Raw genomic sequence first — 24,400 nt, 5'->3', positions numbered from 1 at the left:
CACACCTCAGGCGAACCAAGGAGAGACGATGGAACATGCTGTTTGATTATATGCTCTTGCTGCAATAAAAAAATATTTACAAAAAAAAAAAAAAAAGGTGCTAAAGCAACTCTTCACCTCATCACAGTGCTAGTCACCTTTTTCTATCTGGCTCTATAAATCACCCCTGAATACAAGGCATATTGAGTTGTATGTTTCTAGATAGAACAGGCTGAGCACTTTCGCTACCAGTACTCATCCTGCACTGAAAGAGATTATGTATAATTTTCAGATCAGATCAAGTAAATGGTGGTTCCAGATATATGTGGGTATTAGAGAACCATGTACTCAGGTTAGACAGTTTACGCAAGGCCTATAGATTAATCTGGCTAGTCAGAGCCCACAGAAAAAATCCCCACAGATTCCAGAACATTCACTCAAAGGTGTGTGAGGTTAAATATTTGATTTTACCTAGTTTGAGGTTTGCAGGGCATTCTGGGTAAGAAAATGCAGTGGGATTCACTCCCCGTCACACCACGCTGGATACACTGCAGCTCTAGTTTTCAAAATATCCAGGTTTAGGAGGTTTTCCTGATTGACAACTGAACTTTGGCACAAATGCCTTTGCTACTCACATCGCCAAAATGGGTTAATTTTGATGGCAAAAATTGAATGTCTCCACAATGTGATTTTGGACCTTCCCTATTGTGGGCACTAGGCCCATCCACATAAGAGGGGTGCCATTTTTATCAGGAGAAGTAAGACAACACAGAATAGTTAGAAACTGAATTTCTAACCATTTATTGCTTCCAATTGAAATTGCACACAAAAGGCCCTGGGTGTAGCTGGGTGGGGCCATCCTACCAGGATGGGCGGGGCAGAGCTTTTTCCTGCCCCACATTTCAAAGGGCTGTGCTCAAGCACATACACAAAGGAACTTGACACCAGCTTATTGTCACCCTAGACCACTTGGAACCTGGGTGGGGAAAAAAGAAGGAACTTTCCAGAACAAGATGTAGTCTGTTCTAAACGTTTCCCCCACTTCAAAGAGTGGTACTAGTCATAAATATTGGACCTGCTGAACCACTCATCCTTTCAATCCTGGACCTGCGTAGTACCTCATTGGACTGCCCTGCTGCTTGAAGCCCGACTTGTACCCTGAGAGTACTGCCCTGTTCCTTGAGACCTGCTTTGCTGCTTGATCCCAGGACTATCAGAGGGACTTCAATGGTGAGCTGGCTGATCTCCTGTTCTGAGCTCCAAGGATACAGCAAGCTCCAGAGGTCTCCCTGTAACTGCTCAGCTAACCTGCTGAAATAGGACCTGCAAATGGACCTGCGTGAGCCCTGTTGGCCTCTGCTGGATTGTGTTCCTCATCTCCAAGAGGTACATCCCCAGGTCCTGGACCCTTGGCTGACAGTGGAGCTCTCCTATGAAATCCTGAGGTTTAGAACTCTGCAGGCAAATTTTGATATTGCACCTTTTTGAATAGGACTAACCTAGCCCCTCTATCCGGCCTACACTCCATCGCGGTAGGCCTAAACTTGTGACTTTGTCCCAGTCTCGCGCAATCAGATACCCACAATTAGAGAATTCTGTTTCTTGACTATTTTTACGTAAACCTTTAACCCCTTCGACGCGGATGACAAAGCCAGCTTGTCATGGGCGTTACCTGCGCTACGTGCATGACGAGCTGGCTTTGACACAAACCGCGCGTTTTTCAAAATTCAGCGCACAGCGGGAAAACCCGCTAGCGTGCATGCGGTTAAAATAGCTTATCTCTCCTGGCGTGGCCAAGCCGTCAACCAAGATGGCCGCACGGCATTGAAGCTCTGGCACCTGATGCCCTAATGGCTATGGAAACTGCATGATCCAGACGCCCCCACTGCTCGAAATGTAGCAGAAACAACTTGCACTGTGGTGGAGAAGGGCCCGAGGGTGACAATCCCCAACCAGATGACAATCGGCAGCTGCGACTTCCAGACGCAGCAGGTGAAGGTGTTCTGGGAACCAGCCTGCCTCGGAGGCCCAGCGGCGATAGGAGCCATGGGTGAGCCTGAGGCCGGAGCAGCGGTGCTCCGCCTGGCCCCTGCTGCCCGGGGTGCCAAACCAGGAGAGACGAGAGTCACCCAGGCTGAGGCAGCCTATCTGAAAATAACGGTTACGCCCATCCACGGGCTCCTGGTGAGTGATGATGGCGGAGGCGAAATGTGCGCGGCCTAGCACAAACAAACAACTTGAGGGCCTGGCTGGAGAAGTGCGTAGGCCAAATCATCACCGCCGGTCCCCCGGCCACCGATGACGCCTGCATAAACAATCCCCTGTGCCGCGAAATTGCACAGACACCTTTCCGCCCTGCCCAAGAAACCAAGACCACATAAAAAGGGGAAATACTTATACATGCGCAGCCCCCCAATCACAAAACACGGGCCTTGGCACTGGCACCTGAGCAGCATTAAGATAGACAAAATATTGCTGGGGATTAGAGAGAAACAACACAGCCGACCAGACCACTGCTGAAGTACAAGCAAGGAGCACACCCGCCCGAAACCCAGGGGAGCCCACCGACGACCAAGCGCCCTCAAGAGGGCATAAGAGCAGACATCTGGCGCTGAGGCTGGGTACATTAGCTAGATCTTAACTGACCAACACTGCTGATCCTTTATAGACTGTCTCGGCGATGCTCACGTGCACCCCCAGGGCTAATCTGCCTAAGTGCATATATCTAGGCGGCTGGGGAGGATCGCCCCACAGACGGCGGAGGTACAACCCTTGGGCACGAACTGGCACGAGTGGCTGAAACAGGAAGGGGTACCTAAACACCCCCGCCACCGGTGCCCGCCGGGGGGACCTTTCCATCGCCTCACTTAGTGGGCTCCTGATACAACGCTGCAGACATGGGTTAAGGTGATCCCAAGCAACGAAAACTGAATTTTGGTGGGCCGGGTGCGGTGGAACAAGCGGACCAGGGCCCTGACGAGGATAGAGGACCAGAGCAACTTCAACAGCCCATAGCTCCAGAGGGGGCAGCAGCTATAATGGCAGAACTCTGCGCCGTATTCCCAGCTATAGACTCCAGATTTGACTTCCCTGACCTCAAGGTTGGACAGACTGGGAGAACACCTCAATGGCCATAGCACCAGGCTGAATGAGGCGGAGCAGCGCATCTCATCCCATGAAGACATAGCCAAAAACACAACACAACAACGAGTAGAGCGCCTACTTAAGACTGTAGCCATAAAGAAGGAGGACTTAAGAGGCCAGGACCTGGAGGAACAACATCCGAATCTTGGGACTTGCGGACTCCATGAACATTGGACGGGCTGAGCCATTCGTTAAAGCAATGCTGGCAGACATATTTGGGGCTGATAAATTCTCCAAAACCTTTATCGTGGAAAGAGCGCCCAGGTCGCTCGGCCTCCCCTCCCTCTGGGCATTCCGCCGCACCCCATTATTGCCCGCTTGATACACAATAGGGACCGAGATGCGATTCTTCGGCTGGCACAGGAGAACGCACCGGTACAATACCAATGCACTGTGCTCTCCTCTTACCCGGATCACACCGCTGCCATTTAAGAAGCATGCTGCAAGTTTGTAAAGGCCAAGCAACAGAACCGCACGATGGGCTTGAAATAGGCCTATATCCTGCTAAACTGCGAGTAATGGTAAAGGACAAACCCAGATTCTTCGACAATCCAGCAGATGTACTGACATTCTGCAAGCAATATCAAAGCAAAGCTCGCAGAAGCCCTAATCAGCAAGTGCTGAACTCTTTACCTCAGAATGATGGCTGCTCTGACATTCTAATGCTGCTCTCCCACAATTGTCACAGCAATTGAAAAATACTCAGAACTGAAAAAGGGGACTGCGTCATCCCCAATCTCAGTGAAAGGTTTCTGTACGCCTATTCTAAAACCTACCTACAGTAATAAATGGGCATCAGATATCCGAGGCGTTGCCCGCCTCCCACGGATGATTCCGAACAGTTTGTTTTTGGATTTCTTTTTTCTCATTTTTTCTTCCTTTTATTCTCTGTCGGGATATAGGGTATTCACCGGACATAGGAGTCCAGGTGTGGGAGGGGATGGGGGTTGTTGTTTCCAATTGGATTTTTTTTTTTTTCTCCAAAAACCTTTATTGCACCAGTAAGTTACACAGCGGAACGCCTACAACCCGTCGGGCTGGCCGCTATAGCGATTAGTCAAGTACTGAGCAGCATCACAAAGTCTACATGAACATATTCATTGTAATACACCGTTAATTTGCTGTGGTATACAGAGGTGCATCATAAGTTTCAATGTCTCAGTTCGTTATTGGTTTTTGATTTTTCATTTTTTGCTTTGTAACAAAACAACAACAGAGTAACTTAAACGTTAGGAATAGTAATGCGGCCGCGTGCTGGGCAGCACAAGTCGAGTGTCAAGCGTTCCATGAGAGTGTCCCACGGTATTCCCTCACCCACTGCTGCTAAGGGGCCCTGGGGGTCATGTGTACCTACTCCTTGCAACTGGTGTATCCCGTATCCCCCCCCCCCCAGATACCCCCGCTTGTATTAAAGTAAAGAAGTCATGTATCTTGCCCCTGGCTGTCCCTCCCCCCGACTCTTCACTTATGGTGTCAGCCCACTTCCTCTTCCTCGTCTGACTCATCTTGGTCTTCCTCCGGTAAGGGATCACAGACCCCCCCTCTGTATTCATTCCATTTGGTCCAGATCTTATTCCACTTTCCCGGGCAGGCACGGTTAGAATAGACCGCCCGTTCCGTTATCATGATTTTATCCATATTTAAACACCATTGTGACTTGGTTGGCATATCTGCCACTCCCCAGTGTTGTGCGACATCCCGTTTAGCCACCATCAGTCCCACTGTGGCCCAGAGTTGCCCGTGCCTAGAGAGGTCAGATGACTCCCACACGTTCAAGAGGCATCGTTTTGGTTCAGGTAACAACGACTGTTCTAGTGTTTGTGAGATTGTTCGTAGTATTTGTCTCCAGTATTCCTGAATCCGGGGGCAGTCCCATATGGTGTGGAAAAATGTGCCCTCCTCCCCGCACCCACGAAGGCAGTAAGGATGTTGTACCCTGTTGATGCGATGTAGCATAGTCCTAGTGTAATACACCCTGTGTAGTATTTTCAATTGTACTAGCCTTAAACGTGCAGAGATGCCCACTTCCTTAGGAGACCCGAGTGCCTCGTTCCACTCATGCTCATCCATTTCACTAGTGTCCCCCTCCCATTTGGTTTTTAATGACTGTGTCGGATCCGGTAAGTTGTTGAGTAATTTGCGGTACGTTAGCGATGTTGCGCGTTCAATCATAAAATCAGTGAGGAGGCGGTCTTCCAGCGGGGAGGATTCGGGCAAGACCGTGTCTGGGGGCAGTGTTGTGAGCAGTGCGTGTCGTATCTGGATGTACCTATAGAGCTCTCTCTCGCTAAGGTCATATAGTTCTTTCAGGCGATCGAAGGGAATCACCCCGTTCCCTTCCCAGAGGTCACCCACCATGGATATTCCTATGGTGTCCCAGTGCGAGAACCCCTTACTATTTCTCAGGTTGCCTAATATTTGAGAGTCCCACAGCGGGGTCATTTTGGTGATCTTCCCCTTCCAACCCAGGGCAGCCGTCGCCGTATGCCAAAGGTGCACCGTGAGCCTGGTGGGCCCAAGTAAGGCGCGAATTTTGCGTTTATCGTACAGTGGGCCCAGTAGGCTGTTAGTGCCCAACTGCGCCCTGTCTGCCTGAAACGCTGGCTCGGCCTGTGAGACGTGTATCCACTGATTGATGGGTTTAAGGTGTGCCGCCCAATAGTACAGTTTTAGGTTAGGTAAGGCAATACCACCGTCGTACCACCCTCTGTGCAATTTGGATTGCGCAATGCGCACCGGGAGGGTCCCCCACATGAAGTTAGAGATCAAAGCTGCAACTTTTTGAAAAAACCAAATGGCTACCGGATAAGGTGTATTTTCAAGGACATATAAAAAACGAGGCAGTGCCATCATTTTGTAAAGTGCCGCCCTTCCCAGGAGTGTTAGCGGGAGTCCTGACCAGTAGGTAATATTTTGTTTGAGTCTGTCTAAATGGGGCTTCAGGTTTTTGTCAATAAATTCCGTGGAGTCTCTTGTAACCTGGATGCCCAAGTATTTAAATGACGAACCCGCTAACCTTAGAGGACACCCCGCTTCGAGGGTCCGGACCTGCCCCGTCAGAACATACAGCTCCGATTTACTCCAATTGAACGTATACCCGGATATCCTGCCATGCGTATCACAGAGGTGCAGTAGGGCCGGTATTCCGCTCTCCGGGTTTGTTAAATAGATCAGCATGTCATCTGCATACAGAGACAGTATATCTTCCCAACCATCCCCCCAGCATATGCCCTTAAGTAGGGGCGAGGTCCTTATAAGAGTAGCAAAGGGTTCCAAGGAAATCGCGAACAATAAGGGCGATAGAGGGCAACCCTGCCTCGTGCCCCTCCCCAATGGGAACACTCGCGAGATATGTCCGTTCGCTACCACCTGGGCTACCGGGTCAGCGTATAACAGTTTGACCCAGGCAATAAAGCGGGGTCCGAATCCCAGGTGCGACAGAGCCTCAAATAGATATGCCCATTCCACTAGATCGAATGCCATCTTGGCATCAAGGGCTAAGATCACTGCCTGCGTGGCGATCGAGTCCGCCCTGGCCAGTACTCCGTGCAATCTGCGCAGGTTCAACGCTGTGCTTCTGTGTGGCATAAATCCGGACTGGTCCGGGTGTATGATTGACGATAAGTGAGGCAGGATTCTCATTGCAAGGAGTTTGGCCAGAATTTTGGCCTCTGCATTAAGCAATGATATGGGGCGATAAGAGGAACATTCCTCAGGTGGTTTACCTGGCTTAGGTATGTGTACTGTAGTTGCCGCTCTCTGGTCTGGCGGGAGTGTTCCCCTTTCCAGACATTCCTCAAACATCTCCAGCAGGTGTGTACGGAGGGTCTCAGGCACTGTTTGATACCATTCAATCGGTATGCCATTAGGACCCATTGCTTTACCTTGGTTCAAGGCCCGAATAGCCAGCTGGATTTCATCAGCGGTGATGTCCGCTTCCAACTCATTCAACACTTCTGGGGACAGTGTCTGGACCTCGATCGGTGCTAGGACTTCTCTGGCCATCTCGGGTGTGATCTCACGTTCAGGGGTGTACACCTGTTCATAGTGGTTTGCGAGCAGATCGGCAATACGTCCCGGGTTCGTCTGTAGGTCCCCGTGTTCATCTCGTAAACGTTGGATTCCCCTATGATTCCCCTCCTTTTTATCAAGCCACGCCAGCATTCTCCCGGCCTTGTCTCCCACCTCGTAGATCCTATTGTAAGTGTCAGTTAAGCGCCCTTGCACTTGGATACGCAAGTGATCGTTGTACAATTGTTGTTGAAGAGCAAGTGCGTGTCGGGTGGATGGAGTGGGGTGTTGTTCGTGTGTTGTTGTCAGGTCTTGCAAAGCCAATTCCAAATTGGCTAGTTCCTGAGTCTGTTCCCTTTTGTGTCCCGTGATGGCGTTTATGGCTTGCCCTCTCAGGACTGTTTTATAAGCCTCCCATAGTGTCTCGGAGGAGCGCACTGAGTGGACATTTTCGTTAAAATACTGTGTTGTCACTTTCTTGAGGGCCTTGCGTACCTGGGGGATCTTGAGGTAAGTTGCGTGTATGGGATATATGTGTTTGCGTGTTCGTTCCAGGGAGGAAAGCGTTAGAGTGAGTGGGGAGTGGTCTGAGATCCCCCTGGGGTGAATAGCAATGGTGTCTACATACCGGAGGCCATCACCCAGAGTCAGGAAGTGGTCGATTCTAGATAGACTGCCATGTACTGCGGAGTGAAACGTGTATTGCTTCGCACCTGGGTAAGCGTGTCTCCAAACATCGGTCAATCCCATGGCTGTTAGGAACCGTTGGAGGTGGGGGACCCCCCCCCCCCCACGGGGGCCGGTGTGGGAAATCTGTCGAGTCGTGGGTCTAGAACAGCATTAAAGTCCCCCCCAAGGATGATTTCCCCCTCGGGGAGAGCCAGCATAAAGTCTCCCAGTTTCGGGAGGTGGACCGAGTGTAGTGCCGGCGGGATGTACACCGAAACCAGGTTGAACAGCTTTCCCTCCCATTGTCCCTGCAGTGCCGCAAAGCAGCCTTGGTCATCGGTTTTGGTCTGCAGAGGGATAAACCGTGAGTTTTTCTGTATCAGGATACCGGTCCCCCTGGAGCCGGACGTGAACTCAGAGTGGACAGCCATTTTATAGCCTCGCCTATCCAAAGCCTTGGTGGCTCCCCCTGTTAGGTGTGTCCCCTGCAGTAGTGCTATGGTGGGTTTCTGCCTCTTGAGTGCAGTTAGCACCGGACCTCGTTTGACCTTGTCTCCCAGACCTCTCACGTTCCAAGTCAGTAGGCGCAAGGAGGGGCACTGTGTTACTATGTCTATTTCACCCCTTTCAGGAACCGGGACGTTAGCCATTAGGTACTATGGGTTCCCAATATAGCGGCTGGCATGTGTGTCAGCTGTGCAGCAGTGTAACAAAATGCGGAGGGTCCCCGCGGGGGCGATCACCCAACCTCCTCTCTGCCCACCTTGTATTGACTCATGTGGAAGCCTAGTTTGTGTCATCGACCATACATACATATTCCTAACTATAACAGTGTAACCCTTCCCACAACCCCCCCTCCCTGCTACCCTGCCTAACGGACCTTCAACTGCCCGCCTCCCCAACTGAGCAGAGTGCTTGACCCATCCCATAACCAAAGTACTTGCTTGTAGGGGGGAGAGTGTCTCCCCGAGCAGGCGGCATCCCTGCGTGCTTCCGGGGTGTCCATGCCAGTGTCCATATGCAGCTGTTAAACTGTGTAGAAACGGTCAGCGATCGTCTCGACCTTAGAGTCCAGTGTGGGGGGGGGTGTCATTAATCTCCGCCTGCCCCTGCAAATCCACGGGGCGGAGAGCCCTCCGCTCCTCCCCGGCCAGATGCCTGCGAACCAGGTCTGCTGTCCCCTCCACGTTCCTGATTAGATCTGTGCGTTCTCCACTGTCGGCCTACGGTGTGCCATCCTTCCAGCCAGTCCCGAGCGGCGTCTGGGGAGTCGAAAAACCACACCTTCTTGTCCGCTACCACTCGCAGCCGTGCCGGGTAGATCATCGAGTACGGCAGTTCCTTCTCCCTCAAAGTCTTTTTTACCTCCAGAAACGTCTTCCGCCTTCTGGCGACCTCGGCCGTGTAGTCCGGGAAGAAGGCTATTCTCGAGTTCTGAATTTGGATGGCCGGTGCTACTCTTGCGGCCTGCAGAATGGTGTCGCGGTCCCTGAAGTTGAACAGCCTTGCTAAGATTGGCCTAGGCGGTCCTCCTGTCTTTGGTTTGCCCCCTGGCACTCTGTGGGCCCGTTCCACCGAAAAGAAGTTCGAAAGGCCCTTGGGCTGGAGTCTGGTTTTGATGATATCTTCCACATAGATGTCCATTGCTCCCGTGTCTTCCGATTCCGGCACCCCTAAAATTCGTACGTTGTTGCGCCGGGAGCGTCCTTCTTGGTCGTCCAACTTTTCTCTGAGTAGTTTGTTGTCAGTTTGTAGTCGCTCCATCACCGTTTGTAATACAGAGACATCTTCGACCAAGGATTTAGTGACAACTTCAACTTGTTTGACCCTTTCGTTCATTTTCTGGAGATCCGCCCGTATCAAGGTGACCTCTGTGGCCGTAGCTCCCACCGTCGCTTGCACTTGAGCCAGTGCTGTCAGGACATCCTCGAGCGTGGCCTTTTTCGTCCCCTCAGTCTCTAGTCGCCTTCCCGGCGTTCTTGCGTTGCTCTGGCGGAGGAGTTTTCTTTTCATACGCAAACTTGTCCAGCTTGGCCCGGGTAGTGTTATGTTTGGGGCCTCTGTTGGACATGATTATGTTCTTATAGGCGTTCCCGTCCGGTGGTGGGGGACAGTGTTCGGGCCCAGGAGGGTTATCCTTCGTCCTTCTGCGTCTGTCTGTGAGGTTGCTGCGCAGTTGATTATTCAGTGCATGCGAGTCGTGTCCCCCACAGGCCTTTAGGTGCAGGGCCCCAGCCCACTAGAGACACGAGGTCCGGCAGGTCACCTACTGCGCACTAGATGCAAGACGTGGTATCCCACCTACTGGTGTCGGCGCTTATGTGGCCCGCTGAGTCTATATGCCTGCAGAGCGTCCCTTAGCAGAGGAGGCTGGTAACTGGGCATCACGGCAGGTGCTGGGCTGCATCTCCGCGTTCCGCTGTGGCATGGTGTCCCCTTGGTAGGTGTGCCGGCACTGCCCCTTGTAATTATTTTATACAGTGTTGTCCCCGGGGGGGGAGGGGAGGGGGCTTCAACTCACCGCCCCCGCAGCCAAGGATAGGCACTTGTCCGTCCGCCTACTCCCGCCTATGCAGCGCTGCAAGGATAGCGGGTCACAATGTCACTGCCCTGGAGAGCAGGCTGTCTCAGCGGGAGCTCGGGGTGCGATGCGCCTCCAGCACCCAAAATGGCGGTTCCTATTCTCGAACCGCCGGTGCCGTCCGCGCCGCCTCAGGAAGGGGCCTCACAGTCGTGTCTACTGTCGCTTGATGCCGCCGGGTCCCGCCCGCTACTCCGGGCCGCCGGAGGATGTTTCGGGGCCGTTCAGGCCGTGTGTTCCAGAGACCGGCACTTCCGGTCTATCTTAGCCGCCAGGAGTTCACTTCCGGCCGGATCCACTCAGCCCGCAACTCCGCTGCTCCCAGGAGGTCGGCAGGCCCCTCCCCACTCCGATCTTAGCCGCACGATTTTGGGCAGTGCCAAGGTCGTCGCTGCCTCGAGATTTCTCCGGCGGGTGCCGCAAGGACTCTGGGTCCGGTCCACCCCGTCAGACACCGTCACAATCAGGATAAATAGGTCGGATAGTAGCGGGAAGCCGCCTCGTCACGGGAGCCCCTCTAAGCTGCGGCCACCATCGTCGGCTGCTAGCCACGCCCCTCCAATTGGATTTTTGATGATAGCTTTTCTTTTTGATATTTTTGTGGTTGGATTTGGTTGTTTAGTTCTCACTCTTCCCATTGTAATATCCCCTGTCCACTGGAATAGGCTGATGATACCACATACTGGAGATACATGCACAAGGACCCTGCCCAACGATCATGCCCGCTAACTAAACTATTGAGGCCAAACTAATTACCTGGAACGTGCAGGAGCTCAACAACCCCAGGAAGGACAAACTAGGTATTTCAAACCTTAGGAGAGCATGTTAAAATAGCATTTTTACAAGAAACCCACCTCCCACCCCAGAACGCCCCTCCATTTGCTTCCTCATGGGGAGCCCACAGATACTTTGCAAGCTACAACACGTATTCCCGCGGAGTATACCTCCTTATTCACAGTACTCTCCCCTTTACGCAAAAACTTATAATCTCAGACACACAAGGGAGAGATCTTTCAGTTATGGGGACATTGCTGCGTAAGACAGTTCTATTTCTTAACATATATGTGCCAAATGTAGATGCCCCCGCCCTCTTCATCGAACTCCACACTATGCTTGACAGCTATGAGTACGATACACTATTCACTAGGGGGATCTGAACTTATGGTTGGACCCTAGATATGACTCCACCAACCCCATACAAAATGCAAAACCACAAGCCCACCTAGTACTGGAGGAAGTAATGCAATCCCTAGACCTGCATGACATATGGCGTTCGCACCATCCGGATGTACCAGGATACACATTTCACGCAGCGCCACACTCCACCCAGACGCGTATGAACTACTGGCTAACTGATGGGGTAGGGTTGGGGATATAGAAACGCTGTCCCTCACATTGTCAGATCATGCACTTGTGCTCCTCCATTTAAAGATTCCTCAGTCTACCAGATGGGAACAGAGATGGCACTTCCCGACTACAGCCCTGTTAGATGCGTTATTTAAATCCAAACTACAAGAAGCTATAACAGAGTACTTTCCTCTCAACACAGGCTCAGTGTCTAAATTTGGCACACTTTGGGACGCCTTTAAGGCAGAAGTACGCAGTGTCTGCATATCAAAACAAGCGGGGTGTTACGTTCTATTCGTGGCAGCCTTGCCAGGGTGGAGGCTGAGTTGGCAAGACTGGACGCCTTGTCGATCACAGCCTAATACTAGAATTCAATGACTATGCTAATAGAGAGGCTACACTACTGGGCAAACACCACACAGCACGTTGATATGGGGAGGGAGAGCATCCTGGTAGGACACTGGCTAGGCTAGAGCTACCCCACCAAGGAGCAGGGTATATAGCAGCGTTGAGACGCTCGGATAACACGGTAACCACTGACAATGTTGGTATAATAGCCGAGCTGCTCAATTACTACCGGAATTCATATGCATCCAAACTTCCCAAAAACTTCATACTGCAATTAGCATACCTAGAGGTGGTTGCAATGGTATGGCTCACAACTGGCCAGGCGCAGTTCCTTGCTAAACCCTTCTCTGTTGAGGAGACTAGACTGTGCAGGCGATAGACGCCCTTGATGGTTCAAATGCCCCGGGCCTGGACGGACTATCTGGGGCATTCTATAAGACATATAAGCAAGCTCTAACACCACAACTACTGGAAGTGTACGCAGAAGCACTTGAGCAGAGTGTACTTCCCCCTCAATGAGGGAAGCAGCCATAATACGCCTGTTGAAGCCGGGAAAGGAATCCACAGAATGTGCCTCCTATCGCCCCATCTCCCCAATAACTTTTGATCACAAAATCCTAGCCAAACTACTCTCCACTAGATTATCACTATTACTGGACCAAATACTCTCACCAGTACAATCCAGCTTCATCCCACATAGATACACCGCCCTAAACCTCAGGACGGTTTTTTCAGTGATTAATAGAATAGAACCGATGGTTCCAGCAGCGGTGGCCCTAGTCGATGCAGAAAAATCCTTTGATTCCTTGGACTGGCTATTCCTCCTAATCACGCTAGGCAAACTTGGCATCCCGGCAAGCATGGGACACCTTAACACTCCCTTATGAACGAGGGGGGTTTGCAGTTCCGGATTTACATCTTTATTACCTTGTTCCGTAGACCCAGCATGCCCAGCATTGGTTTTACCCAGACGTCCGCATCCCATATACCAAGCCCGGGCGGGATTTGGTTGCCCCCACCTCATTAGGTGCGCTATTCCCTTTGGGCATACCGCCGACCCAAATGACATACAACCCCTAACCACCACTTGTTGGGCGTGACGTAAACTGAGTCGGCTATTAGGTACAGGCTCCTTTTACTCACCTAACATACCACTGCAACAAAACCCATTCTTGCTACTTACCTAGGAGACGATTGTACAGCATACCCTTAATAAGCTAAAGCTATGCAGTATTGGCTCACTCTTTCCAGACGGGCAGGCAATAACCATGTCGAACTTTCTCGCACAAGCCGAAATGTCATATATGAACAAATTTATTGTGACCAGATTGATTGGAGCGCTCCGATCAGCCACACCCTCATTCCCCCCAGGAGTCTACGCCTCTAATGCTGCTTATAGCTGATAAAGAAGGGACTCATTTGGTCACCAAGTTATACCGGGCGTGTATAGCGCTCAAGCAGGTACGGGATCGGGGGGTGCGGCATTAATGGGAGGAAGACCTGGGTCAACCGCTAACTGACAAGGAATGGGCTTATTGTTATGAACAAACAAAGAGGGTATCCCCCAATTATTGCCATAAGCTACTGCATTTTAAGGTTATACATCGACTTTATGTTACCCCACAGCAGCTGGCCAAATATGACCCTACCAAACCATCCAGTTGTCCCAAATGTCGGACCGTACAAGCGGACTTTGCGCATATGACGTGGACATGTCCCCCTGTGGTTGTATATTGGGCAGATGATTTTCGAACGTTATCTGAAATACTCTCCATACAGCTCCTTCCCTCTCCAAAGTTGGCCTTGCTGGGCATAGTTAGCAAAGTGAAACTCTGCTAAATCAGATTTTTCGCCATAGTACTGTTGCTGGCGAAAAGAGAGATAGCGTTGTCATAGGGTGCCAAACATCACCCTAAGCGGGAGGCATGGATGTGGAGCATGATATACTGTAATATACAAACTCAAATCTATGCTACGCTCAAACCCCCTACCGCCGTACCAAGGACATATGGCATGTCTACCATTGCTATTTACGATCAACCCATCGGAGTTCACCGACACCCCCTCCCTCACTTTGGAGACGGAAAGAAAGACCTCCGCGACTTCATTACTCCGATCAGCAGAAATGCAACACCAGAAATAAGCATACTCCCTGCCGCTCCAGACAAGGCATGGGGTATCTTTACAAATTGAGCATAACTACAGGAACTGTCACAGTGACAGTGTAACGTATCTCCAAAGTAACCGATATGCTGGAACATACAGGCCGCATTGGTGGACCTCCCCCCCCCGTATTGTTTACACCCACCCTTTAATTGATGTTGGCTGTTATTTGATAACTATGTAACATTATCATATGGAAGGGCCTTATTCCTTCAAGAGAATTATGCTGATAATCATGTTTCTACTTTTTCCGTTCTGTAATATTTTGTGTATATGTCATTATCTAAATAAAAATGTTTAAAAATGTTTAAAAAATAGCTTATCTCCAGTTCTTCTGATTGGATTTCTGCCATTTTGGTTTCATATGTATACTATTTTTCTAAATTTGATTGGGATTTTCATTTATTACGGTTTGTGCGTTGCATAAATACTTAAGACAGTGTCTCCAAGTTGAGCCTGACTGCTTTTGTGCCATGGTACCAGAGGGTTAAGCATAGGTTAATTTAGTGACTCTTGTAGTTCACCCTGACATGAATTGTGGTTGTTGCTTGAGAAGGGTTTTCATCCCTGGCCCAACCCTCTCAATCAAAATCCCAATTTTTACAAGTAGGCAGCTGGATAAACAAAATGATCACAGCTGCATGGAGGTCAAACATTTGTTTTGCGGAAGCACACATCTGCTACCCAATCAAAGCATGTACTATTGGCTCCCAACAAGAGGGCAGAGCCAAAGCCTCTTTCTAGTGATGCTCACATACTTGTGTAGCGGCAGTTGCACTGTCGAGCAAGACCATAATGATGGCATGATGGCTCCTTTACAAGGGTAGTCATTGTTAGTCATGGCGGCAGGGAGGTGGTACTGAGAGCATTCACTTTCACACTCTACGGCTTTGAAGACAGTTTGTGCATTGGGCGGTCAGAACATGAACTGAAGTTCAAGAAACTAAGGGTATACTAAAAGCCAAAGCAACGCTTATAATGTACAGCACTGTCCAAAACCAAACTCTCCCTGACACCACCCTCCCTCCCACCATACCTTGCCAGATTAAACAGACTGGGACATCAGGTTTCATTCCTCTACAGACTCAGTCGTCCCCAACAATCTAGCCTCATTGTCCCAATCACACAATTCTGGAATAATCTCTCGTCCAGGCCAATCACAAAAACAGAATGGACCAATACATGGGTATCTTGCACAAGACACAAAATAAGCCCAACACTGTCCCAGACAAAATACTGGCTCCTTCATAAGGCCTTCTGGACTCCGGCGCGATTATTTGCACACAACATCAGCCCGGACGCCTTTTGCTGGAATTGCAAACGGGCGGAAGGTGATTTAGCACACATTATCCTAGAATGCGATTGTGTAGCACCTTTTTGGGAGAAGATATTCGAGTTTCTCTCAAAACTATTCCACATTACACCAGCTAAAGAGCTCCCTTACTTAGTTTTCGGATTCACCCAGGACCCTTCCCTTGACGCAGAAGATAAGGCGTTAGTTGACCTCCTACTCACAGCGGCGGTTAAGACAGTCCTTAGTAACCGGAAAGATACCAATAAAGCCAACTTCGCAGGGTGGCTGAATTGGATAATCAGCTTACGTGGTGCCGATAATGTAGCACTCCTACAGTCACCGTGGCGCCCCCCCCACGAGAAAACTGTGGTCAACTCTTGACAATTATTTCACGACACATAAACCACCTTAAACTGGTCCCACACCGTCCACGACCCATTAAAACGTGTTTGCAGACTCCCATCATTGTATTATTTATCATGATGCCCTTTTTCTGATGAGTGAAATGATGTTTGAGTAAAATGACTGTGACTAAAATGCTGTTGAGTATAAGATATATGATCTACTACTTTTGACGGGACATCAGCTATGTACTTTTGTATTGACATTTTTCTTTTTGATGTAAAGAAGCGTACTGTAATATTCGCCCGTGTAATTATGACTAAGTATGCTACTTGATCTACTCATTGTATGTTTATGCTGAAACAACCAATAAAAACTTCTTGAATTCAAAAAAAAAAATAATAATAAATAATGTACTCTGAAGGATAAGGCACCTCAAGGATACAGACGTGCAGAAACCATCATAACCACTTTGGCCACGCAGGTGGTTTTCTTGGAAACTTGTCTGAACGCCACACTGTCCATGTAAACGGTCTGATGCTGCAGTTACGTTTCCCTATTACAAGCTCAGTACTGAAGACCCTATATAACAGGTACTCAGTACCAATATCCTGTGGGATTGAGACTCAGCATAGGCCATAGGGCGAACCAAACTCGCCAGTCCCATCCACCATACAAAACTCTAACTTTGACAGGTTTGAGACTGAGCTTGGGGGGCCATTGCCGGAGTGCAGTGTCCTTCCTTTCCCCAATCCCTCTCTTTTACAAGCTCCCGTACTCCATTGCTAGCACTTCTTGTTTGGGTTGGGCAGGCAGTTAGTAAGGGTTACTGTGATTCACCTGCAATGATCTGCAAACCAGAAAGATTGACAAACCTGATACCTAAACATGCAAAGAGAAATAACACCAAAGAGGGCCCAAAGAAGAAAATACCAAAGTTCATAACAGTAAAGTGTGTCTAACAACACACATCCAACAGCAACAGGAGAGGGAACAAATTACCACGATTAAAACATAATGTCTCATAACAACCATTAGACAGGCAACAGCTGCTAATGGAACCTGATAAGCATTATAAACATGGATAATGCACCAAAATCAATCAAAAGCTTGACAACATCCAAGAAGGATTGACTATCCAAAAACACTATGAAATCTGAGGAACAAGAAAATATCAAGTGGGCATGCAAGAAAGACTGGTAACTATCACTAAAATAAAGAAAACCACCCAAGTGCCAATCAAACACACCACAAACCCCAAGGCAGTCTGACAGAGACCACTATCACTGCGTGCTGAGCGAAAACATACAACATACATCTGACAGCAGCGCCCGTCTTGCCATTCTACTGCTTTGTGTAGCTGTGCCCCTACCACTTTATCGCTACCCATCCACAAGGCTTTCAAACACGCACAGCCACATTATTTTACCCTCTGCTTCCCCTTCTCACCACGGTCCCAACCTGACACTTGACTGCCTGCACCTCTTGCTCTCTTATTCCCAGCCATCTACCTTGCCCTGCTGTCTACCATCTCACAGGGACAGTCTCCCCCCGTCCCTGGTTCTGCTGATTCTCCATCTGCCCTCTCTTTGAGGCTACCTTTGCTCTCTCCCTAGTTCTCGTTTCCTTACGCTCCTGATTCTATGACTAGCTGCACCATCACCCCGGCTGTGCTGATTCTCTCTGCTTTCTTGGTGTGCTGCCTTCCGAAATCCTCCTGCATGTCTATTTCTTACTCTGCTGTCCTCTCAGTTTCTCTGACTCCCTCTCCAGGACTTCCTCTCTCTGCTTGGCTATCTATTTGTTCTTCCCAGTCTCACACCTCTCTCGCTCTCCCAAATGCTGTGTTTTTAGGTCTTGCCTAGCGATGCAGCGCTATGCGTTGCTCGCGAAGCAAGACTTATTGTCGCTGTGTAGGCTGCGAAGGGGGACATCACATGTGCACGAGCTCAATAAACCCATTGCAGTCAATAGCAGTGACCGCGTGCTTTAGGAGACACGGGTGGTGAACGAGCGCGCTTTAGCAGACACTCGCTGTAAACGCGCGCGTCTCTTCTCACGCTCTCACACACTTTAACAGCGCGTGTCTCCTAAAGCGCGCTGTCACAGCCATTCTCTGCAATATAGCGGGCGATGTACGCCCCGGCGCTGTGATTCTGCCCGGAAGCTACAGATTCGGGGGCGGCCGGCGGAGGCTGGGGAAAACGCACATGAAAGGCAGGAGCGGATATGGGAGTTTTCTTTTGCTTGCGCACGGCTCATGTCGTATCTTGTGTGCTCTCTATCTGCCTTCTGACCCCCATCTCTCATACCTCACTCCATGTCTTTCCACGTCCCAGCGCTCCTTTTCTCTCCCTTCCTTGACCTAGCTAGTTTTCGTAGCCTTCCCTTCCTCCTGCTCCGCTCCTGACACCACTGGGCGGCTAAGTGAGTTATTTATCCAGTTAATACGTTTTAGTCAAGCTATCAGAATATATGTTTTTGTTGTACTTTTACCTAGCACGAACATTACCCGGAGGTGTTGGAGTGCTTTAGATGAGCACCAACCAGTTACATCACACGAGGAAACGTACTGTGGACTCCCACTAAATAATTACCGGATTCCGAGGCCCCAACACGCGTCATTATTGTAAGCTCATTTCGATGACTTCAACCTCAAAACAATATACAAGCACTTTTTTAAAATCATAAGTCCCAGCCAGTTAACGTTAAGCGTCCAGAGTCTGTCCGTCCCATTGTCTCTGTGCCCCATTCCTCTGTGCCACCACCCCACCCTCTCATTGCCTCGCTCTGTACCCTGCATGCCCACTCGGACACAGCTTCTCATTCAGATGCACGGTTTGACCCTGGCCTCTTCGGCTCCACCGCCCTTGTGCTCCAATGTTGCAGAATGAGTAATACGTTCCCTCTGAGGAATTACTAAATTATTAAACCGTATCTAGGTCCCGTGCCCCACTGCCCCATCTCCTCCCGCCCCCGGTTTCCCGCCTAGGCCCACCACTCTCTCAGCCTCATCTTCTTCACTCCCACGCTTGCCTCTCTCCACCTGTACTTTTCTGTGGTCGCCCCGCTTACCTCTTGTGCTTTTCATCATCTACTGCTGCTTTCCGCTCAGACTACTGCGCTACCTACTTCTCCCTGCCTTTTTCCCACCCTTCTCCGTTACCCTCCGCTTCTAGACTCCCTCCCCACTCTTCTCTAGCTGTAACTTCCATCGCACTTGCTTTTAGCCATCTGTCTTCTCAGCTTCTCGTGCATCCCCTCCCCCTTCTAGTAGCCCACCTGTCTCTCCTTAATTATCCTCGCCTCATCCAACCTTACCTTTAATTGTTTTCTAGATTCATTATCTGCCCTCTCCACCCCGCCGCCACCTCCATTTGTACCTTCCAGTTGTGTGACGTCATCTTCTATGCCTCTCCCAGACCCCTTCCTTGACCCTTCCTTCCCTCAGTCCATCCCTGTCCTGTGTCTCCAACTTTACTTCTTCCATGCCATTCTTACCTCTCCCTTACTATCATTCTGCCCATAGCGCTTTCTTCTCATCTCCATCTCTTCTATACACACTTTAGATTCGACTTCACTCTCCCTTATCCCTGAACAAGCATTTGCAATGCAATACGTCTCGCCTCTACGAGAGTTTAAGCTATTGGCAATGTAAATGACAATGCCTTTCTATTTATTTTTTAAAAACCAAATCATAAATAAACTGCATTCTCATTTACAATGCCAATAGCTCAAACTCAAGAACTGCGAGACCTATTGCATTGCAAATGCTTGTTTTATTTATCGCCTTGTTGGTTCTATCACTATATCTTCCAAATCACGTGAGTTGTGCCACTTCCCCTAGACGGTTAGCTTCTTACCCTGCTATTTCTTTCAGTCTCTCTGACTGCCTATTGTCTGTTTTCTTACCCCGCTGTTTCTTTTAGTCCTTCTGTTGTCTTCCAGTGGGCAGTCTCTCCCATCTCTACCAGGTTGTTTTCTCACCCTGTTGTTTCTTGTAGTCCTTCTGCCTCTACCAATAGAAAGTCTCTCCCATCTCTGCCTGGCTGTTTTCTTACCCTGCTGTTTCTTTTAGTCCTTCTGTTGTCTTCTAGTGGGCAGTCTCTCCCATCTCTTCAAGTATGTTTTCTTACCCCGCTGTTTCTTGTAGTACCTCCGTCTCTACCAATAGAAAGTCTCTCCCATCTCTGTCTGGCTGTTTTCTTACCCTGCTGTTTCTTTTAGTGCCTTTGTTGTCTTCCAATGGATTGGACTGTCTCTCTCATCTCTGCGCAGCTGTTTTCTTACCCTACTGTCTCTTTTAGTATCCCTGCTTCGTCTTCCTGGGGATTGTCTTCCTCTAACTTTCTGTTTGTTGCAATACCCTTGCGTTTCTCTCATCTGTCCCCTCGGGCCGGCCCCCTTCCTTTTCTCTCCCTTACTCGGTCTCCTTATCCTGGTGTTTCTATCAGTATGGCTGCTCTCTCTGGAGCGGTCTCCCTCATCTCGCTATCCAGTGTTTCTCTCGCTTTGCCTGCTCTCTTGGGGTTGTCTCCCTATCCAGTGTTTCTCTCGGTCTGCCTGCTCTCTTGGAGTTGTCTCCCCCATCACCCTATCCAGTGTTTCTCTCTGTCTCCCTGCTCTCTTGGAGCTGTCTGCCCTATCCAGTATTTCTCTCGGTGTCCCTACTCTCTTGGAGCTGTCTCCCCCATCTCCCCATCCAGTGTTTCTCTGGGTCTGCCTGCTCTCTTGGAGCTGTCTCCCCCATCTCCCAGTGTTTCTCTAGGTCTACCTGCTCTCTTTGAGCTGTCTTTCCCCATCTCCTTATCCAGTGTGTCTCTAGGTCTACCTGCTCTCTTTGAGCTGTCTTTCCCCATCTCCTTATCCAGTGTTTTCCTCGGTCTGCCTGCTCTCTTGGAGCGGTCTCCCCCATCTCCTTATCCAGTGTTTTCCTCGGTCTGCCTGCTCTCTTGGAGCGGTCTCCCCCATCTCCCTATCCAGTGTTTCTCTCGGTCTGCCTGCTCTCTTGGAGCTGTCTCCCCCCTCTCCCTATCCAGTGTTTCTCTCGGTCTGCCTGCTCTCTTGGAGCTGTCTTCCCCCATCTCCTTATCCAGTGTTTTTCTCAGTTTGCCTGCTCTCTTGGAGCAGTCTACCCCATCTCCCTATCCAGTGTTTCTCTCTTCTGCCTCCTCTCTTGAAGCGGTCTAATCCATCTCCCTATCCAGTGTTTCTCTAGGTCTGCCTCCTCTCTTGAAGCGGTCTAATCCATCTCCCCATCCAGTGTTTCTCTAGGTCTGCCTGCTCTCTTGGAGCTGTCTTCCCCCGTCTCCCTATCCAGTGTTTCTCTCATCTGCCTCCTCTCTTGAAGCAGTCTCCTCCATCTCTCTATCCAGTGTTTCTCTAGGTCTGTCTGCTCTCTTGGAGCTGTCTCTCCCATCTCTCTATCCAGTGTTTCTCTAGGCCTGCCTGCTCTGTTGGGGCTGTCTTCCCCCATCTCCCTATCCAGTGTTTCTCTCATCTGCCTCCTCTCTTGAAGCGGCCTCCTCCATCTCCCTATCCAGTGTTTCTCCGGGTCTGCCTGCTCTGTTTGGGGCTGTCTCTCCCATCTCTCTAATCAGTGTTTCTCTCTTCTGCCTCCTTTCTTGGAGCGGTCTCCTCCATCTCTCTATCCAGTGTTTCTCTCGTCTGCCTCCTTTCTTGGAGCTGTCTCCCCCACCTCCCTATCTAGTGTTTCTTTCAGGACTTGGGTCTGTCTCCCTACCCGTGTCACCCACCTCCCAATCCAGTGTTTCTTTCAGGACTTGGGGGTTGTCTCCCTACCCTTGTGGTGACTCAGTTTTGCTGTCACCAGTCACGTGTACCGCTGACCCCACTCCAGCCACTCTCAGGCCCTCTTCTGTGACTGCCTCCCTTACTCTCCATGTCCATGCCATGCTGTCTCTCTCTCCATCTCACAGCAGAGCTCTCAGGGGTCCCAGTCCATGCACGCGTAGCTCGCCTTTCATTTCTGAGACTTGTGACTAATGTTATAAAGGCAACAAAATACAGACCCCAAGTCAGAGAGCAAAGCAGAGAGGCCGGGTCTGACCCAGAGCGGCGGCCGCAGTCCCTCGCCCCGGCCCTCTTACCTGCCGGGTCCGGGGCTGGTGGTCTCCGGGGCTCGGGCTCGGTTTCCGGGGCTCCGGTCCTGGCTCCTTCGGGCTGGTGGGGTCTAGGCAGGCATCCTCTGGGTCCTGGAGCCTCGGTCTCTGGCTGCCCCTGTGCACCCCGGGTCTTCGCGGCCACTCCTCTCTCCCTGAAGTCTCGGGGTCCCCCGCCTGTCTCTCGGCGCCCCCGGGTCTATGGGTGGGGGTCTTACCCTCCAAGGGTCTCCGGGAGGCCTAGCGGGGGCTCCGCGGGGCCGCGCCGCCTTTCCCCGGGGTCTCTCTCTGACAGGCCGGCGTCTCCACCTGTCTCCGGGGGTCTCTACCTCTTCGTATAGGGCCCAGGGGGTCTCTGTCCCATTCTGAACCCCCGGGCTCGGCTCTCCCTCTCTCAGGGGTCCCCGGGCTCGGCTCTCACCCTCTAGGGGGACCCCGGGCTTTGCTCTCTCTCTCTCTCTCTCTCTGGGGCCCAGGCAAGTCGCCTGTCACCCTCCCTCTCGGGCCCCGGCTCGGCTCTCCCTCCCTAAGGGGTCCTCGGCTCTCCCTCTCTCAGGGGCCCTCTGTCTTCCTTCTCCCAGGGGCCCTAGGCTCTCCTTCTCTCTGGGGCCCCGGCTCGGCTCTCCTTCCCTCTGGGGCCCTGGCTCGGCTCTCCCCGTCTCTGGGGCCCGGGGGGTCAGCGCTCTCCGCGGCCCGGTCGTGTGACGCAGTAGAGGCGGGGGTGTGGGGGCTCCGGTGACTGACACGGCCGCGCTCCGGAGGCAGCCCCCGAGTGACGCAGGCCGGAGCCCCAGGGGAAGGGGGGGGCGAGGAGGAGCAGCGGTGCCAGACCCCCCCGGAGAGCGCTGGGGGCCTGGAGAGCGCGGCCGGCGGGGGCCCTGTGACGCAGCACCGCGACCGGGGGCAGAGGCGGCCCGAGAGCGGCTGTGGCGCAGCAACCGTCACCGGGGAGAGAGGCGCGAGACGGACGGGGCACGGGAGAGACGGACGGGGCACGGGAGAGACGGACGGGGACTGCACGGGAGACAGCCGGGGGCACGGAACGGGAGACAGCCGGAGCCTGAGGAGACGGCTAGGGGCTGCACACCGCCGGAGGGGGAGGGCCTGCCCGGGAAGAGTGAGAAACAGACTGAAGGAGAGGGGGAGGGTCAGGAGAGAGAGTGCCCTGAGGGGAGGTGTGTGAGACTACCTGAGGGAGAGGTCGAGCAGAGAGGGGGAGAGTGCCCTAAGGGGAGGCGGGTGTGAGGGTACCTGAGGGAGAAAACACCACAGGTTCAGAGACAACCTGGAGGGGGCGACGTGGGAGAGAGCACAGGGGGGCGTGACGAGGGTTCACGAGGGAGAGTACCAGGGGGAGGTGGGAGACAACCTGAGGGAGATGAGAGACAGCCTGAGGGAGGGAGAGTACGGGAGGGAGAGGCAGCCTGAGGGAGGGAGAGTACCAGAGGGAGATGAGATACAACCTGAGGGAGATGAGAGGCAGCCTGAGGGAGGGAGAGTACCAGAGGGAGGTGGAAGACAACCTGAGGGAGATGAGAGGCAGCCTGAGGGAGGGAGAGTACCAGAGGGAGATGAGAGGCAGCATGAGGGAGGGAGAGTACCAGAGGGAGGTGTGAGACAGCCAGAGGGAGGGAGAGTACCAGAGGGAGATGAGATACAACCTGAGGGAGATGAGAGGCAGCCTGAGGGAGGGAGAGTACCAGAGGGAGGTGGAAGACAACCTGAGGGAGATGAGAGGCAGCCTGAGGGAGGGAGAGTACCAGAGGGAGATGAGAGGCAGCATGAGGGAGGGAGAGTACCAGAGGGAGGTGTGAGACAACCAGAGGGAGGGAGAGTACCAGAGGGAGATGAGAGGCAGCATGAAGGAGGGAGAGTACCAGAGGGAGGTGTGAGACAGCCAGAGGGAGGGAGAGTACCAGAGGGAGGTGAGAGACAGCCAGAGGGAGGGAGAGTACCAGAGAGAGATGGGAGATAACCTAAGGGAGGGAGAGTACCAGAGGGAGGTGGGAGACAGCCAGAGAGAGGGAGAGAACTAGAGAGAGATGGGAGATAACCTAAGGGAGGGAGAGTGCCAGAGGGAAGTGGGAGACAGAATGATGGAGCAAGTGTACTCGAGGCTGGTGGGAAACAGCCTGAGGGAGGGTGAGTCCCAGAGGGGCGTGGGAGACGGCCTGGGGGAGGGAGAGTACCAGAAGAAGATGAGAGCCAGCCTGGGGGTGTGAGAGTACCAGAGGGAGGTGGGTGACAGAATGAGGAAGCAGGAGTACCCGAAAGGGAATGGAGACAGCCTGATGGAGGGAGAGTACCAGGGGGAGGTAAGGGACAGTCAGAGGGAGTGAGAGGACCCTGGGGAGATGGGAGACGACCTGAGGGGGAAGAATACCAGAGGTAGATGGAAAA

General features: G+C 51.6%; 1 protein-coding gene across 5 annotated transcripts in view; it reads right to left on the bottom strand.

The window, feature by feature from the left end:
• The window catches only part of PHF1 (PHD finger protein 1), an 836,267-nt gene extending 812,215 nt beyond the window's left edge, over positions 1-24,052 (bottom strand). For 3 of the 5 annotated variants that reach the window (XR_013594654.1, XM_078641645.1, XM_078641647.1), the window contains exon 1: positions 21,989-24,052. The gene's annotated coding sequence lies outside the window, so the exon portion shown is untranslated. The remainder of the gene's footprint in view (positions 1-21,988) is intronic. The other 2 variants (XM_078641646.1, XR_013594655.1) reach the window with 2 other exon arrangements.
• Between the last annotated feature and the right edge of the window lie 348 nt (positions 24,053-24,400).

This window comes from Lissotriton helveticus, chromosome 5_1 (assembly GCF_964261635.1).
Source record: "Lissotriton helveticus chromosome 5_1, aLisHel1.1, whole genome shotgun sequence".
Lineage (NCBI taxonomy): Eukaryota > Metazoa > Chordata > Amphibia > Caudata > Salamandridae > Lissotriton > Lissotriton helveticus.
The sequence above is the reverse complement of the archived record's forward strand: the minus strand, read 5'-3'. Positions and strand labels throughout refer to the sequence as shown.